The sequence below is a fragment of the Pleurodeles waltl genome, chromosome 2_2, assembly GCF_031143425.1.
Source record: "Pleurodeles waltl isolate 20211129_DDA chromosome 2_2, aPleWal1.hap1.20221129, whole genome shotgun sequence".
Lineage (NCBI taxonomy): Eukaryota > Metazoa > Chordata > Amphibia > Caudata > Salamandridae > Pleurodeles > Pleurodeles waltl.
The window spans coordinates 472,124,282-472,140,607 of NC_090439.1; the positions used below are offsets into that span (position 1 = coordinate 472,124,282).

Here is a 16,326-nt window from a genome sequence, read left to right on the forward strand (position 1 = left end):
GGTTGCCGACTTGGGGTGCTCGGTGTAGGTGCACCTTTGGTCCTTTTCCCCACAGCCCAGGGGGAATGGGTGCAGGGGTGTCCTTAGGTGTCGGGTTTCTCCGTTTGGGAGCACTCGCAGCAAGGGGTTCCTGTGTGTTGAGGCTGGAGGCTTTCTTGCAGGGGGGACCCAGGGTGTGGACTCAAGCTCATGGGAGCCAGGGGAAGTCATTGGCACCAGTGACTACCTCAGATGGGATGAGGGGCGACGTGTTCAGTGGTTGCTGGAGGTGTTGGGTTTTCTCTTACCACAAGGCTGCAAGAGAGGGGGCCTGCGTACAGGGGCTGCAGGCGACTTGTGGGAGTCCACGATGGGTGAGACCACACTGGACTCAGACTCTGGACAGCTGGAGGACCTTGCTGGAACCGTTGGTTCGATTCACCTCTGGCGGTGGCCATCTGCTGCAGAGGTCACTTCAGTTGTCGGGTCTTTGCTGTTGTGGAGGCGGCAGAGTTCTTTCTTGAGACTTTGTTGCATAGCAGAGCTGCTGCTCACAGGAGTCTTCAGTCTTTATGGAAGGCAGGCATCCCTCCTGGGTTTCTTGGAGGCTCAGCTGCTGGACGAGTTGTCTTTTGGGCAGAGTCTGTTGAAGTCAGCAGGCAGGCCGAAGGGGCTGGTTCAAAGTCAGCTGCTTCTTTTCCTCTTTTGCAGTTGCAACTCTTCGTTGTCCTTTGCTTTTTAGGTTGTCAGGATCTGAGTTCTAGGGTTCAGGGGTTCCCTCTAAATACTCAATTTAGGGACGTTAAATGGAGTGCCAGATGGTAGCCAATAGGCTGCCCACCTTTAGGATGACTACACCCTCTCTGTGACAACTTCCACTAGGAAGTGGGCACAGCCCTATACCCCAGTGGCCTAATTCCATCCAAACAAGATGGAGGAATTTAAAAGGTACTGTCTACTTCAGCTCGTCCACCTTAGGGGTAGGTCTGGCATGAAGTGGGCACACCTCCTAATGTAACTAATTTTCCCGCCTGTGCTGCTGCCAAAAGTGGGGTGAGGACAGGGGAGTTGGTCATCCCCACCATCTAGAGACATCTGGGTCACATTACAGAGGCGGCAATGCCTTTGCAGCTTCCTGCCCTGAAATGTTCATCCTGCTTGGGTGAGGTCATCACACTCCAACCCAATGCAGGCTTTTGTCTCTGGCCCACAAGAGTGCTCACTCTCACTTGGGGGGGGGGGGGGGCAGAAACGCCTCTGTGGTGGCTGAACTGGTCAGGACCAGTCAGTCTGCCCACTAGTAGCTGGTAGGGTTTCAGGGGGCACCTCTAAGGTGCCCTATGGGTATAGTTATTAATACATCCCTCCCTGGTTGTTCTGCTTTCCTTCTTATCTCGTATCAGAGCTTACAGAACATATCAAGAATGCACTTCTGAGTTCAAAGAAGACCTTTATTGTTGTTAATTCCTCCCCACCCACAAGTTCTTGAGGGACGAATTAATAGATTTCAAGCACACGTTCAAATGAGTAAAAGTATCGCAGCAATGAAAACAAAATATATCACAGTACTTCTCAGTTGCAATGTACACAGCAGGTTACATATATAAGATATTGATAAGATATTGAATGCAAAGCAAAACAAATACTTCACCGTGTGAGAAACTATTTACAGCTTCATCTTTCTGGGGTCTGCAAGTTGATGACTCTGGTCAACTGCGAGAAAGAGATTACCTACCCACATTGGAGACTGGCAACTGGCACCAAGTTCCAGTCCGAAGTCAGGCAGAATCTAATTCTCTGAAGCCCGACCCATCCTTACAAAAGCGTGCCCCCTCCTCTCAGACTCGGGAAAACTATGCAAGCCTTTGGAGACTGGCCAGATCTCCTAGACTTCTCCTCTAACCAAGCCTGAGCAGAAAGGAAAACACCAAATGTACTCTCTCTTATCAGGTCTAGTCTGGTGTGTGAAAAACAGCTTGGTTCATCTTGTGGAAAAACATAGCTTGGAAAAAAACAGCTTGGATTCTCAACTGCAATGTCTAACTCCACGTTAAAGGCAATAGGCAGCCAACCTAAATATTAAATGTAATGTCTAATGTCATGTCAAAGCCAATAGGCAGCTGAGCTGAATACAAAATGTAATGTCTAATATCATGTCAAAGCCAATAGGCAGCTAAACTGAATACAGCATGTCAAAGCCAATAGGCAGAATACAGAATGTAATGGCTAATGCAATGTCAAAGCCAATAGGCAGCTAAACTGGATACAGAAGGTAATGGCTAATGCCCTGTCAAAGCCAATAGGCGGCTAGGCTGAACAAAACATATAATGTGCTACTGGTGAACCTTGAGCAACTAATATGCACAGTGGTGAAACACAAAGTCATTGGTCAAACATCATTAATAGCATCACACTGGTATCAGTGAGGGTTTATTAATTGTAGATGTTTGATACTAAACATCCCTATATTCAGAGGAGCCATCATGTAGCTGGGAAACTCGTGACCAGTGTCTGGCACATGTGTTTAAAATGGCTTCCCTGGTCACTTAATATGTTTGAGAATCAACAAAGACATAGCAGGGGCATATCTTCTTGTGCAGATACACCCTCACATGTAAGATAGTACACCCTGCCTTAGGGCTGTAAGGCCTGCTAGAGGGGATGACTTACATATATTGCATGCAGTGTTTAGGGGACATGCCACGCATGCTGTGTGACATGTTGTGTTTTCAATTTTGGGAGCACCTTGTTGCGCACCCTGCAATGGCAGTCTTCAGAAGGTTGGTGCCTCAGAATGACAAAAGTTGTGCTGCAGCTGTGAGTGTCCCTCTTCGGTACCCATGCCCTAGGTACAAGGGGTACCATTTACTAGGGACTTACAGGGGTGAAATGCCTGATCACTTGGAGATCAAGTGACCAGGTGTCTTGTTTTAGGGAAGGGACACTGGTTAGCATGAACCCTCTGCACTTCAGTCAAAGTTGAATCTAAAAACCAGGCAAAAAGTGGAGCTACTGCAACCGGAACCCAGCTCACTACACTCTGTTTGGGTGGCCTTGCAGGGGAGCAGACGGTGATTCAGTGGATGACTGCGTGCCCCGTCCGCCCCATAACATGAGTCCCTCCTGTGAAACACTTAAAAAAATAAAATAATTAAAACTGCCCCTTTAAGGGACACAAGTATCCTTTTTAAAAATAAAGCTTCAAGGGATGTAAGGCAAGCACAGGGCAAGGGTCTACTGTCCCTTGCAGGCCTCCATTCATACGTTCTCAGCCGTTCACAAGGTGTAAGGAAATCCCTTCCTTGTCATGGTTACCCCCTGAAATTTTGCCTTTTGTTGATGCCAGTTATGATTGAAAGTGTGCTGGGACCTTGCTAACCAGGCCCCAGCACCACTGTTCTTTCCCTAAACTCTACCTTTTTTCCCACAATTGGCACAGCCCTGGCACACCGATAAGTCCCTTGTAAATAGTAACCCTGGTACCAAGGGCCCTGTGGCCAGGGAAGGTCTCTAGGGGATGCAGCATGCTTTATGCCACCCTGGGGACCCCTCACTCAGCACATGCACACTGCCTCACAGCTTGTGTGTTCTGCTGGGGAGAAAATGAATAAGTCAACATGGCACTTCCCTCAGTGCCTATGGTGTAGGTAAGTCACCCCTCTAGCAGGCCTTACAGCCCTAAGGCAGGGTGCACTATACCGCAGGTTAGGGCATAAGTGCATGAGCACTATGCCCCTACAGTGTCTAAGCAAAACCATAGGCATTGTAAGTGCAGGGTAGCCATAAAGAGTATATGGTCTGGGAGTCTGTCAGTTAGGAACTGCACAGTTCCATAATGGCTACACTGAAATCTGGGAAGTTTGGTATCAAACTTCTCAGCACAATAAATGTACTCTGATGCCAGTGTGGGATTTATTGTAAAACAAACCCAGAGGGCATCTCAGAGATGCCCCCTGAATACCAGTCCGACTCCTAGTGCTAGGCTGATCAGTTTCTATCAGCCTGCCACAACCAGATGAGTTTCTGGCCACATGGGCTGAGTGCCTTTGTCACACTGTGGCCAGGAACAAAGCCTGTACTGGGTGGATGTGCTTCTCACCTCCCCCTGCAGGAACTGTAAGACCTGGCAGTGAGCCTCAAAGGCTCATGCATTTGGTTACAGCACCCCAGGGCATCCCAGCTAGTGGAGCTGCCCACCCCTCTGGCCACTGCCCCCACTGTTGGCGGCAAGGCTGGAGGAGATAATGAGGAAAACAAGGAAGAGCCACCCACCAGTCAGGACAGCCCCTAAGGTGCCCTGAGCTGAGGTGACTCCTGCCTTTTAGAAATCCTCCATCTTGAGATTGGAGGAATCCCCCAATAAGAATAGGGATTTGCCCCCCTCCCCTCAGGGAGGAGGCACAAAGAGGGTGTAGCCACCGCTACTGCCCTGCTGACCTAAACACACCCCTAGATGTAGTATTTAGGGGCGACCCTAAACCCAGGTAATCAAGTTCCTGCAACCTACAACAAGGACTGCTGACCTAAAAGCCCCGCAGAGATGACGGAGACACCAACTGACTTGGCCCCAGCCCTACCGGCCTGTCTCCAGACTCAAAGAACCTGCACAGCGACACATCTGACAGGGACCACCGGCCTCTGAGGACTCAGAGGACTGCCCTGAACCCGAAGGACCAAGAAACTCCAGAGAGCAGCGCCCCTGTTCAAAAACAGCAAAAACTTTGCAACTTTTAAAGAACTCTCTCTTCCCGCCGGAAGCGTGAGACTTCTCACTCTGCACCAGACGCCTCCGGCTTGAGCTCCAGAGAACAAACACCGCAGAGAGGACTCTCAGATGTCTACAATGACGTGAGTACCCTGAGTCGACCCCCCTGCACCCCAACAGCGACACCTGCAGAGAGGATCCAGACGCTCCCCCTGACCCCGACTGCCTGGTAACAAGGAACCCGACGCCTGGACCAAGCACTGCACCCGCAGCCCCCAGGACCGAGAGGAACCACCTTCCAGTGGAGGAGTGACCAGCAGGCGGCCCTCTTCCTAGCCCAGTCAGTGGCTGGTCCGAGGAGCCCCCGTGCCCTGCCTTCATCGCCTAAGTGACCCCCTGGTCCCTGCATTGCTTCCTATAACAAACCCGACGCCTTCTTTGCACACTACACCCGGCCGCCCCTGTGCTGCTGTGGGTGTGTTCTGTGTGCCTGTTTGTGTCCTCACCCCTCCCCAGTGCTCTACAAAATGCCCCTGGTCTGCTCCCCGAGGACTCCGGTACTTACCTGCCAGCAGACCGGAACTGTAGCACCTCTGTTCTCCATAGGCACTTATGTGTTTTGGGCCCTCCTTTGACCTCTGCACCTGACCGGCCCTGTGTTGCTGGTGCGGTGACTATGGGGTTGCCTTGAACCCCCAACGGTGGGCTGCCTATGCCCAGGAGACTGACTGTGTAAGTGCTTTACTTACCTGAGAAACCTAACCAAACTTACCTTCCCCAGCAACTGTTGAGTTTTGCACTGTGCCGACAATTATACCATTTTAACTAAAACTGTGTACTACTGCTTTGAATCAAAGTTCTATACTTACCTGTGTGAAGTATCTTTCATTACATGTTACGTACCTCAAATCTTGGATCTTGTGGGTCTAAAATAAATTAGGAAGAGGTATTTCTCTATATAAAAACTGTTGGCCTGAAGTTAACTCTTCAAGTGTGTTAATCATGTATTGCCTGTGTGTGTACAACAAATGCTTAACACTACCCTCTGATAAGCCTACTTCTCGACCACACTACCACAAAATAGAGCATTAGTATTATCTAATTTTGCCACTATAAACCTCTAAGGGGAACCCTTGGACTCTGTGCACCCTATCTCTCACTTTGAGATAGCATATACAGAGCCAACTTCCTACACAAGGGTTTTAAGGTGCTTCCTGCCACCTTAACCTCTTTAGTGTGGCTGTCGGACAATGGCCGACACCCACGCTACTGCCCCAACACACTGACATCATTACACTAAAATGAGATTAAAACACGTCAATGGGCTCCTTTCACTTTCACTCTATCAGTACTCGGGCATATCTCAGCCCCCTGAACACAGATTGGAGTGGGAGAGGTATCGTTGGAAATGGGAGAACCTCCCTTTTCCAGTGATCTCTCCCTGTGGATCCCAGCCTGGGACTGCCATATGTGAGCGTTACCCAAGCTCGGGTCCACCCACTAGACACCAAGGATTTTGGGGGAGGGACCCTTGGGCAAGGGCTTATGCTTACCCACCCCCATATCTCATCAGCCTTTCTTCCCCACCTGGGAGACAGATGGGGGTAATTATCCCCAATCTGGACCCCTCCAGTGGGGCAGAAATCCCACTAAAACTTCATGGACGATTTTCTTTCTCATTATTAAATAATTATAGGACATAGGGCTGCCCGTTATGGGCATTGGCCTTGCATCACTACCAAAAACGACTGCATCAGTCTTTCTGCTCTTCCTGCATGGCAAATGGGAGTGATTACTCCCATTCTCCTCCTCCAGGGGCAGAAAGCCCACTATACAGCAGACCACCTCTTGCCCCACCCTGAAGGTACAGATGGGTGTAATTACCCCCGATCTCCACCCCCACCAAGGGCGGAGGGGCAGATACCCCCGTAGACACCAGGATTTTTTTTTTTTTACTTTAAATATAGGGATGGCACTGCCACCCATGAGAATGTCCATGCTCCCACCCTAACAAGAGTCTGTCAGCACCCACCCCAAACTGCACTAATTACCCCACTTCTTCCCCCTGCCACCTGAACGCCCAGGGAGCAGAAAGTCCACTAGACACCAGGGTGTAGTTTTGAAAGAAATATACCTGTGGGGGCTGCCACTATGTGTATAGCTATGCCCCCCCCCACCCAAACAACAGTGACAACCTTTCTCTCCCCCTCCTCCCCCCAAACGAGGGCAGATGGGGGAGATTACTCCCAATCTCCCCTCAGGTGGAGGAAGCCAGAAAACCCACTAGACGCCAGGCAATTGAAGCCCACTAGGCACCAGGTGAAGTTTTTTTCTCTACATTTAGATGTGGCCATTCACCCAATATAACAAGAAGCTAGTCAGTCTTTCTGCCCCCGATGGGGTCAAACGCCCCAATTTATCCCTTGCCTCCTCCCCCCCCCCCCCCCCCAAACTTCCCAGGGAGAGCCCCTATTTCCTAGCCAACTACCCTACCCTACAACCCCCGGCATGGGCCTTGGCCCCAGGCTCTCCCCCAGAAGCATTTCTGAAAGTCCACCTGACACCAGGGATTTTGCGGGTTTTGCTCTGTGGCATTGGCCACACCCCATCCCAAAAAATTGAAAAAAACATTATTTTATTACTGTACTATTATATCTGTGGTTTGTAGGTTTACATATATGGCAGCACAGCCTCAAATATCGCAGCTACCCCACTTACTTAGTTCTCAATGTGTAGCACTTTTAGGGCCTTTTTGAGTCGTCTCCTGGCCCATACACACACGTGGGGTACTGGTCTTATCCTGGGGAAAGTGGGAGCTCGGAGTGGTAGCAAATATGTGACTCCCTGCAGGTTACAGAACTTTCCATCACAGAAATGTGAGGAAAACTATGTTTTTCTTTTTTTTTTATGTCAAAGCTTGAGGTTTTTAAGGGATTCTGGGTAAAAAAAAAAGAATTTGTGAGAGTCACGCAAGTCATCAAGCCCTAGGGTCCCGCAGATGTCTAGTTTTAAAAAATGTGCAGGTTTACTAGGTTTTTTTTAAGTGCCAGCTGAGCAAGGGTCCAAAATCCACACCTACCCACATTCCAAAAAAGGGTCAGTTTTCAGTGGAAAAATGTTGGGTGTCTGTGTTGCATTTTGGTCCCTTTCCTGTCACAGGCCCAAAGCCTACACACACAAGTGAGGTACCATTTTTGTTGGGAAACTAGGGGTAACAGTGGGGGTAGGAAATGTGTGGCTCCCTGTGTATTCCAACAGTTTTCCTCACAGAAATAAAAGGAAAATGTGTGCTTCTAGTCAGAATTTAATGTTTGCAAAGGCGTGTGGATAAGAAGACTTCCTGAGAGCCATGCATGTCACTGCCAATTCTAGCCCAGACCCCAATAAACCCCCCTATCCCCGATTCCCCTCAGAATCTATTTGTATGGTTTTCCCTAGGTGCCGGCAGAGCTAGGGTCCAAAATCCACAGCTACCCACTTGGCAAAATAAAAAGTCTGTTTTCAGTGGAAAAACTTGATACGTGCATTTTGGGTCCTTTCCTGTTGAAAGCAATAGGTCTCCCCATAAAAAAGTGAGGGCCCATATTTTTTGTCAGGAGATATGTGGGAACAGAGAATAATAGAACATTTGTTGTTACCAATCTGATTTCTTTGCATTTCTGCCTTCCAAAGCTAAGTCAATGCATTTGAAGAAGACATATTGAAAAATGCCTTCTGAATCGCATGCTAGAATGGGTATCCACGAATTCGGAGATGTATGAATAACCACTGCTCCTGAACTCGGTTTCTGCTGTACATCTCATAAATACATATGTTTCCTTCATACCCATTTTCCACACATATTTTAGCATACAAATTGTTCTATGCTCGATACACAATGAAAAACCATTATAAGGTGCAGTTCAGTTGTTGTCTCTGGGTACCTTGAGTTCTTGGACATTCAGCAAACCCTATATACATCAGCAACCAGAAGAGTCTGGAGGACATAATGGTGTATTGCTTAGTAAATCGGCCATCGTGGTAAAGAAGGTACAGATTAAAATGTTGTTGCAAAATGTTTTCCATACTAATTTTCAATATTTTTTTTATTTCAACAGTTAATTTGGGAAGTCCATTAAGGACCTACAGAAATGGCCCCTTGCTTCATTCAGAATTTTGTCTACTTTTCAGAAATCTAAAGCTTTCTGGGATCACCCATTGGTTTCATACCGGTGTCCACCACAAACAAAGTAGGTTCAAAGTACAAAAAGTAGGAAAAATTGGCTACCGCTTTGAAAAAAAGCCAACACTTAGGTTAAAAAAAGAAAGTTGTTTTTTATTTCGGCTCTGCTGGTTTCTGAAAGCTGGGCAGATGCTGACTTTAACACAGCAAAGCTTTTGTTGATGTCATTTTTAGAAAAAAAATCAGACGTTTTTGCTGAACACTTTTTTCCTGTTCCCCAAAAATACTCGAAAATCAGCAATATTTTGGCTATTTTTTCAGTCCCCACAAGAGGAATCCACTAGCTGTAGAATCCTCATGATGTTGGGCGAGGGGTGTGGGGGGGGGGGGGGGGGGGGAGTGGGGGGTATGATTTTGGCAAGGATTCCTTATGTGGAACAGTTGTGATAAAGACCTAAATGCAAAGTACTCCAAACAGGTTAAAAAAAAGGGCTCCGTACTGGGGTGAAAAGCCTTCAAATTTAAGGGGTTAAGTGTACCCCGCCCAGATCTAAAAAGCAAGTTAAGTTAAATTCTAGCATATAGTATCTTGTTTCAAACACTTATTTTGCAAATGCTTGGTTTCTGGGGCTTATCTGTTTTATATAGAGCTATTGTCAATTAGTGCTATCACCCTGGAGAAAAGCAATAATGATCACAAAAACAAGTAACAGCTCATAGTTATCATCCAGCACATACAAGTAGTTCTCAGTCCTTTAAGGCATTTGGGTTCTTAGAGCCTACTATAGCTGTAGTGTGACCCATGTGTTTCGGTCAGAAAAACAGAAGGGATTGGGGACTCAAAGGCCAAGCCCTGAACGTAAACGAGAACATTCAAATTGTACACAGACAGACGTTTGTGAATACTTGTGTGCGTTCTGCAATACAAGTGATGTACTAATCAGTTGCATTCAGAATGTGTATTGGCAGGAGGATAAAACACAACTGTCTTATGAATATTAACTCCTTAACTGCTGGGAGGCCTTCCCTTCCAAAACAAAGTGCTAAAACGTTTTTTGGCTATTTGGGGCAGTTGGAGCTAAGAGCTCCATAGCTTTACTTCCACATAAGGTATCCATGCCAAATTTGTGTCTTTTTCTCCAACATCCTGGGGATACTAAAAGTACCCAGGGTTTCTGGATTCCCCTGGAGAGGATGGAGAATATAAGCAAAATATAGTAATGTTTGATTTTTTGATGAACAATATGAAAAAGTGCTACGGATAAAACTGCCTAGCTTTTTTTTTATCCTCCTTAAGTGGCATCAACGAATGGTTTGCTGTGCTAAAGTCACCATATTCCCTGCTTTCAGGAACATGCAGAGCTGAATAAAAAGAAACACATTTTTACTACAGTTTTCACATTTGGAAAGAAATACTGAAAATGAGTACGAAAAAACTGCCATTTGTGACAACTTTTTCATCTATAACATTTTGTCACAGGTGGCGATTTTACCAAAGGAATATACCATTATGTTCACTAGATCCTTCTGGCTGTGAGGATATGTAGGGTTTGTAGGTTCTCCAAGAACCCACAGTACCCAGAGGCAACAAGTGAGGAGCAATGCACAATGGTTTTTCATTGTGTACCAATTATAGGCCAAGTCATATAGTGAAATATGTATAGTGAAAAATGGGTATCAAGGAAACCTATGTATTTTTAAATTGGGCACAAGTAATGGGGGTTATATACGTTTTTTTAAAGTAGACACAAACAAATCCCAGATGGGGTGACTTATGTGGGTCTCGCCATGTTTTCATACCCAGAAGTCTGAAAACCTCAGGCTTTGGCTAAAAACACACATCCTAATCATATATCTGAGCAAGAAAGTTTCAGAATCTGTGGGAGTCTACAAATTTCATACCACCCAGAGTTCTCACATCTCCCAGTAACAACGGCACCCCACTTGTGTGGGTGGGTCAAGAAACAGAAAAGGCCTGAAACAACAACACGGAGATATCAGCGATAGGGGTAACTGCAGTATTTGGAGCCGTCACCCAAGGAAGCCTACCAACCACAGGCATTTATGGAAACTAGACACCAAGGGTATACCACAGTGGTGTGCCTTGCATGAATTCCCACATTGTTTTCTTACTCAAAATGATACAAACCTCAAACTTTAACTAAAATCATGCATTTTTCTTGCCTTTCTGTGATGGAAACTTCTGAAATCATGAGGAATCCACAAAATTCCTACCACCTGGCATTCCCCATTTTCTCCCAATAAAAATATGCCCCACTTCGGTGTCTAGGCCTAGTGCCAGGGTCAATGGGAGTTCTACTGTGGGACTCAAATGGACCCTAGTTTGCAAGTTGGAGAACTGTCTGCCCCAGGGTTTTTTTGTTTTTTTGGGGGGGAGCGGGGGAGGGGGACTGGTTGTCTCTTTTGGGGTAGGGGTATGACATTTGTAAGAGTACAACACCAGCACCCCTTGCTTCAAATGCAAAATCCCTGTTGTATAGTGGGTTTTCTATCTCACCCCCCCCCCCCACGGGCAGATTTAGGGAAACCTCCCTGTAGGAAGTTGGCTCCCTACATACTATTTCAAAGTAGGAAATAATGTGTACAGAGTCCAAGGGTTCCCCTTAGAGGTCAGATAGTGGCAAAAATAGATAATTCTAATGCTCTGTTTTGTGGTAGTGTGGTCGAGCAATAGGCTTATCAGAGGGTAGTGTTAAGCATTTGTTGTACACGCACAGGCAATAAATGAGGAACACACACTCAAAGACTTACTCCAGGCCAATAGGTTTTTATATTGAAAAATGTATTTTCTTAATTTATTTTAAGAACCACAGGTTCAAGATTTACATCAAACACTTTAAATGTAAGGTACTTCACTTAGATACTTTAGGAACTTTGAATGAACACAATATTGTGTACAATCTTTGTAAAAATGGCAATAAGCTATTTAAAAAATGGACACAGTGCAAAAATCAACTGTCCTGGGGGAGGTAAGTAAAGGTTAGTTTTAAAGGGAAGTAAAACACTGACAAGTCCCAAAGTTGTGGCATAGGCAGCCCACTGTTGGGGGTTCAGGGCAACCCCAAAGTTACCACACCAGCAGCTCAGGGCCGGTCAGGTGCAGAGGTCAAAGAGGTGCCCAAAACACATAGGCTTCTATGGAGTACAGGGGTGCCCCGGTTCCAGTCTGCCAGCAGGTAAGTACCCGCGTCCTCGGGGCAGACCCGTGGGGTTTCGTAGGGCACTGGGGGGAACACAAGCAGGCACAGAAAGTACACCCTCAGCGGCACAGGGGCAGCCAGGTGCATTGTGCAAACAGGTGTCTGGTTTTAGATTGAAAACAATGGAGGGACCCAGGGGGGCACTTCAACGATGCAGGCAGGCACAGGGGAGGCTCCTCGGGGTAGCCACCACCTGGGCGAGGCAGAGGGTCTCCTGGGGGTCGCTCCTGCACTGGAGGTCGGTTCCTTCAGGTCCTGGGGGCTGCGGGTGCAGTGTTGGGTCCAGGCGTCGGGTCCCTTGTTACAAGCAGTCGCTGTCAGGGGGAGCCTCTGGACTCTCTCTGCAGGTGTCACTGTGGGGGCTCAGGGGGGTCGTCTCTGGTTACTCACGGGCTCGCAGTCGCTGGGGAGTCCTCCCTGAGTTGTTTGTTTTCTGCAGGTGGAGCCGGGGCGTCAGGTGCAGAGTGGGAAGTCTCACGCTTCTGGTGGGAAACGTGAAGTCTTTAAAGTTGCTTCTTTGTTGCAAATAAGTTGCAGGTTTATGAACAGGGCCAGTTGCAGTTTTCTTCGAAGTTGGGAGACAGGCCGGTAGGGCTGGGGCCAAAGCAGTTGTCGTCTCCGTCTTCTCTGCAGGGCTTCAGGTCAGCAGTCCTTCTTGTTAAGGTTGCAAGAATCTAGTTTCCTAGGTTCTGGGGAGCCCCTAAATACTGAATTTAGGGGTGTGTTTAGGTCTGGGAGGGCAGTATCCAATGGCTACTGTCCTGGAGGGTGGCTACACCCTATTTGTGCCTCCTCCCGGTGGGGAGGGGGGCATATCCCTAATCCTATTGGGGTAATCCTCCACTCACAAGATGGAGGATTTCTAAAAGCAGGAGTCACCTCAGCTCAGGACACCTTAGGGGCTGTCCTGACTGGTGGGTGGCTCCTCCTTGTTTTTCTAATGATCTCCTCCAGCCTTGCCGCCAGAAGTGGGGGCAGTGGCCGGAGGGGCGGGCATCTCCACTAGCCGGGATGCCCTGTGGTGCTGTAACAAAAGGGGTGAGCCTTTGAGGCTCACCGCCAGGTGTTACAGTTCCTACAGGGGGAGGTGAGAAGCACCTCCACCCAGTACAGGCTTTGTTCCTGGCCCCAGAGTGACAAAGGCACTCTCCCCAGGTGACCAGCAACATGTCTGGTGTGTGGTAGGCTGGCAGAAACTAGTCAGCCTACACTGAAAGTCGGGCTGGTATTCAGGGGGCACCTCTAAGGTGTCCTCTAGGTGTATGTTACAATAAATTACACACTGGCATGAGTGTGCATTTATTGTGCTGAGAAGTTTGATACCAAACTTCCCAGTTTTCAGTGTAGCCATTATGGAACTGTGGAGTTCGTGTTTGACAAACTTCCAGACCATATACTCTTATGGCTACCCTTCACTTACATAGCCTAAGGTTTTGCTTAGGCACTGTAGGGGCATAGTGCTCATGCACATATGCCCTCACCTGTGGTATAGTGCACCCTGCCTTAGGGTTGTAAGGCCTGCTAGAGGGGTGACTTACCTATGCCACAGGCAGTGTGAGGTTGGAATGGCACTCTGAGGGGAGTGCCATGTCGACTTAGTCATTTTGTCCCCACCAGCACACACAAGCTGTGAGGCAGTGTGCATGTGCTGAGTGAGGGGTCCCCAGGGTGGCATAAGACATGCTGCAGCCCTTAGAGACCTTCCCTGGCATCAGGGCCCTTGGTACCAGAGGTACCAGTTACAAGGGACTTACCTGAGTGCCAGGGTTGTGCCAATTGGGGAGACAAAGGTACAGTTTGGGGAAAGAACATTGGTTCTGGGGCCTGGTTAGCAGTTAAATCATAACTTAGCATCAGCAAAGACAAAAAGTCAGGGGGTAACCATGCCAAGGAGGCATTTCCTTACACTCCCCGAATGGGACAAGCCTCATATCTGCCACTGGGGGAGGGGGGGGGGGGGGTTATGAATGGATAGAAATACATATTGCCCTTCCTCCCTCCCTTCATGGGCACTTTCTGGGGTGAAGTTACAGTCCAATGCCAAGGTAGGTGTCCCATAATTTTGCTTGTTTTGACGCCATTTGAAATCCCTTGTGTCTAGTGTGTTGTGCCTCCAGGGTGGGGGGTGCAGGTTGGGGATAATTGCCCCATCTGGCCTGGGGGTTGGAGGAGGCAGAAAGACTGTCTGTGCCTTTTTCCGGTAGGGCATGGCCATGCTTATGCGGGGCTGTCCCACTCCTATATTCTTAATCAGTGTGATGAGCCCCAAGCAGGGATCCATTGGGCAGAGATACCGCTGGAAAAGGGAGATTTTCTAATTATTCTTCTGCAAAAACAATCAGTGCTTGGGTAGCTGAAATATACCTCCCAGCACTGATGCAGTGAAAGTGGAGTTCCCCCGACACCTTCCTGCTCTGGTGTTAGTGCATTCACTTATGCTGAGAATGTTTGTGGGACCTCGAACTTCACCCAAGACACACCCAAGACACACAGGTGCAGATCTCTCCCAATGTCACAGCGGCAGCATTGAGTCCTCTCACCTAGGTTCCAGCACAGTTTTTCCTTTTTCCTAGTCTTCCTTGTGGAAGGGCACCTCCAGCACCTATCTTAAACAGTTGGTCAGCTCTTCCCTAGAATTAGAGTCCAGGCTGCCCCTCCTGGTGGACCTGTCAAAGTTACTCAGGGTACTGGTCCTGAACCTGGCAGTTGGTATCCCAACCCTGGTCCTCTAAGTAGTTTCAGTCAACACTGACATGGGACCCCAGTCTTCTGGTCAAGAATTGTTGGCAACCTGACTGGAAGTGTCTGCCCCACCTTTATACTTATGTTGCAGACAGAATGTGTTTATTCCAGCAGTTCAGTTCTGTAACCAGTTATAGGCAGTTTTGCACTTTTGCAATGTTCATACTTAGTGGTCCAGCCATGTTCTTCTGTCAAGAGTGTAAGTAGAAAGGTGGGTTGAAGCTGGGCGTGTCCTATTAGGAGAAACCCGTTACAGAGACACAAACAGTGCAGGCAGTTACAGTCAGCTACTTGTTAACTTGGTCAGGGTAGCCCTTTCAGAGTACAAAAGACCCGAAAACGACAGGGGCATCCCAGCTTCAAAGAGACCCACTGTCCCCTCTCTTAACTTTTTCGTCTGCCCGACTGCAAAAGCAATTGGAATGTTTGAAAGAGTCCTCTAACTTACAACAACTGTTGGGCTCTCCCTGACTCTCCATCATGGGTTCTACTTGGATCCTGTGACATACAGAGTGGAAGCCAGTGTGGCCATGGCCACATGCACCCAGAGCTTCTTCCACTCGCCTAGACGGGTTTCTCATGCATGATATTCTGTCTCTCATAAGCATAATTATTGTATGCCCTAAGGTGGTGGTCGGAAACACTACAGTTTGCTCTGGAGAAATTTTTTTAGTCATGCAGGAGAACTTTCTCTGCCAGTATAGTTCTGTTCCATTTCTGTTTGCACTGCTTTACTCACTGGCTCATGGCATGCTGGAAAGTGTTGCAGTCCTGCTAACAATGCATACTGCCCTACTGTCCTTGGGTTGTGTCCCCCTTTTTTTAGGGTCGAGCCTGCGTTGCATGCGCATGCGTATCGCAGCAAGACACTTTAGTATTTAGAAAAGGGCTCGGAGCCCTGTCAACTTCACGTCAGTGATTTTTATTGGTTCGTGGGTTTGCCTAATATAATCTGCTTGCTTTCATTAGTCGAAGGCACGCATAGGTCATGCCTTTTCCGGTAGCTAGCCCTCCTCGAGCACAACGACCAAGTACAGAAAATATGCAAGGCTCGTTGTTTTCCATTGGGCTCGTGGACTTCTTTTTCTCTAATTTACAAGCGCGATCTCGCTTGGCAGAAGTCGAGCGCTTTACATAGTTAATTTCACTTTTTCGAGTTATGTACATAAATGCACTTTTGCCCGATAGGTGAAAAGTCGGGTTAGGAGTTTACAACGCGATCCGCTCCAACATGAGCAAACGTGAGACCTGTTGCATTGTAAATGCTTGTCTTTCCTGTAATTGTTTGTTTAGTTACAAAAATCATTTTTCATGCATAAAATATTAAAACTAAAATACATAGCACACCAATGATAAATAGCACTTCAATGCAAATTAACATGGACCAAAAATAAATACCTCTACTCCAACACTTTTCATCCTCCCACATTGGCTGCTTCTGAGCATATTCTCCTGTAAAATGAACTCGAACTCCCCCACTACAAGACAGTGTTCATCCAAAGAGAAGAGCTCTAGAT

General features: G+C 47.7%; 1 protein-coding gene across 2 annotated transcripts in view; it reads left to right on the forward strand.

Moving 5' to 3' along the window:
• Positions 1-16,326, forward strand: part of LPIN2 (lipin 2) — a 599,770-nt gene that overhangs the window by 429,909 nt on the left and 153,535 nt on the right. The gene's annotated exons all lie outside the window — the stretch shown is intronic.